The sequence below is a fragment of the Clupea harengus genome, chromosome 12 (assembly GCF_900700415.2).
Source record: "Clupea harengus chromosome 12, Ch_v2.0.2, whole genome shotgun sequence".
NCBI classification, from domain to species: domain Eukaryota; kingdom Metazoa; phylum Chordata; class Actinopteri; order Clupeiformes; family Clupeidae; genus Clupea; species Clupea harengus.
The window spans coordinates 11840134-11842633 of NC_045163.1; the positions used below are offsets into that span (position 1 = coordinate 11840134).

At 41.9% G+C, this 2500-nt stretch overlaps 1 protein-coding gene across 2 annotated transcripts in view; it reads left to right on the forward strand.

Moving 5' to 3' along the window:
* fibcd1b (fibrinogen C domain containing 1b) overlaps positions 1–2500 on the forward strand; it is a 114153-nt gene that overhangs the window by 69354 nt on the left and 42299 nt on the right. The window lies entirely within an intron of this gene.

Genomic DNA, 2500 nt, shown 5'->3' on the forward strand with positions numbered 1-2500 from the left:
TCTCTCCTGGCTGGAACCTGTGTGGGAACTAATGGCATTCTTGGCTTACGCTTGTGTGTGTGTGTACTGATATTGATTTTGTTTTGTTCTGTGAGAGTATCTTTATGTATTCATTATTGTTTTGATCTTGACGGAGACATCGAATCACAGTATTTCTGTACTGCGGGAGACTGTTAATCTCCACTGATTTCTAGTGTAAACAGCTCAGTGAGTGTGTCTCTGTCTCTCTCTCTCTCTCTCTTTCTCTCTCTATCTGTGTGTGTGTGTGTGTGTGTGTGTGTGTGTGTGTGTGTGTGTGTGTGTGTGTGTGTGTGTGTGTGTGTGTGTGTGTGTATGTGTGTGTGTGTTAATTGTCAGAATTGTGTTGTGTTTGCATATGGGAAGTCACAATATCAAGTAGTGTCTGCAAGAGAGTGAAAAATAGAGACAAAGAGTGGGGTGTGAAAGAGAGCTGCCTTTCAGCAGTGAGATCCCTAGGGGGCTGGAAAGTGGGACTGTTATGGGGATCTAACAGGCTGCATGCTTTATACATCATCTGTCGCCTTCAGCACTCCCTCTTTCACACTCTTACACACACATCTCTCTCTCACACACACACACACACACACACACACACACACACACATGCACTTGTTCATTCTTATTACTCCGCATTCTCCCTCTCCCACCCTCTTTCTCTTTCACGTTATACCTCATCGTTCTCTGAATGCAGGGGCTACTAGTCCATCTGACTATGAATGCAGGGGCTACTAGTCCATCTGACTATGAATGCAGGGGCTACTAGTCCATCTGACTATGAATGCAGTGGCTACTAAATCAGGCACTGGCAATGGACTGCTGCTGCCTTTTAACCAAACCCTGGGCAATATGATTTTTTTTGTACTTGTGTGTGTAAATTTCCATGTACATCAGTCAACTTCAGTTGAAATGATGTAGCTGGGTTAGGCTGCAGAGGTCTAGTTGAGTATCATAATAAATAATGAATGAACCTTGTCATCTGCAATCCGATGCATTTACCTTACTTTTTTTAGGCAAAGTTCTGCACTGTAGCTTGTCATGCTAGCTATAGTGCAATTAGCGCAGTTCCATGCCAATGAATAAAAGGTGTTAATGTTAGCTTGGCTAACAAACAAGGTGCTATTTTAACAAATAGTACACCATTCATTTGGTAGTCTTTTATGTAGCCTACGTGTTCATTTAGTGAATGCATGCAATTTCCTTTTCTGTAAAAGACTAACAAAGTATTTATATAGTTCTCTAACTCCAAACCTTCAGAGATGCATTTTTATCCAAGTTGAATAGAAGGCAAGAGTCTGATAGGAGAGGGTGTCTGCGCCTTATACTCCTGTATGTGTAAGGATGTTTCTTCCCATGCGTAAAATCCAAGCTAGTAGATCTATGATAAAAGAAAGGGCTGATGCAAAGATAATGATGTATTAAACAAAAGACAGAGAATAAACACAAGGATGGAGTGATGGTTGAAGAGAGAGACAAAAGGATGGGGAGATGGAGGGAGGAAGAGGGAGTGATGGAGAGAGAGGCGAGAGATGGACAGGCGTGGAAGGAGAGAGATTAAGAAAGGGAAGGAGAGATGGAGGATGAGAGAGGGAACAATGGACAGTGAAATAGAATGAGACATGGAGAGAGAGAACAAGACAGAGAGAGAGAGAGAGAGAGAGAGAGAGAGAGAGGCGAAGGTAGATGCAAACAAGGTAGGAGGTAGCGCACAATGCTAACATCACTAAGGTTTAAAGCATCTGCTAAGTGACTAAATGTTTATATTACACCAATTATCGCCTTTATCTAAATGTTGTGACAGAAATAGTCACTAGCCGCCATATTATGATTCTCGGTGAAAAATCTGAACAAAAGGCCATTTGGAGTGTGATCCCTCACGGGTACAATCACAATAGGTGAGTCCTCAGCGTTGTTATGCAAGCCTCTCTGCATATCATGTGGTGAACATTCTTTAATATTTAACCACATGGGGTAGTAAAAGGCCCCCTTGTTAAATATTTAATCTCTCTAATTTCCCTAATTATTGAAATGTCAAGATTATTTACATACAGTCTCATCTCATCTGTAATGTCCAGGGAGATAAATAAGAGTAATCAGTGCGGTGCTCTTTTTATTTCAGTTCAGTTTATTCCAGGATAGTGTTTCACTGTACTGTCACCGAAGAAAAGATCTATAAATAAATGTGTTAACATTGTATGCCAAATAGATCTTGATCTAGATGTAATATAGATGTTTGTGTGTGTGTGTTTGTGTGTGTGTGTGTGTGTGTGTGTGTGTGTGTGTGTGTGTGTGTGTGTGCGTCTGTGTGTGTGTCCGTGTGTGTGTCTCGGTCTGTGGGTGTCCCCGTTCATCACTGTCAATGACAAAGCCTCAAACTGTGTGGGTCAGAGCTGCTCATCATTTTTATTACACAGAGGGGGGAGACACACACACACACATGTGCACACACGCACACACACATGCACACACACATGCACACACA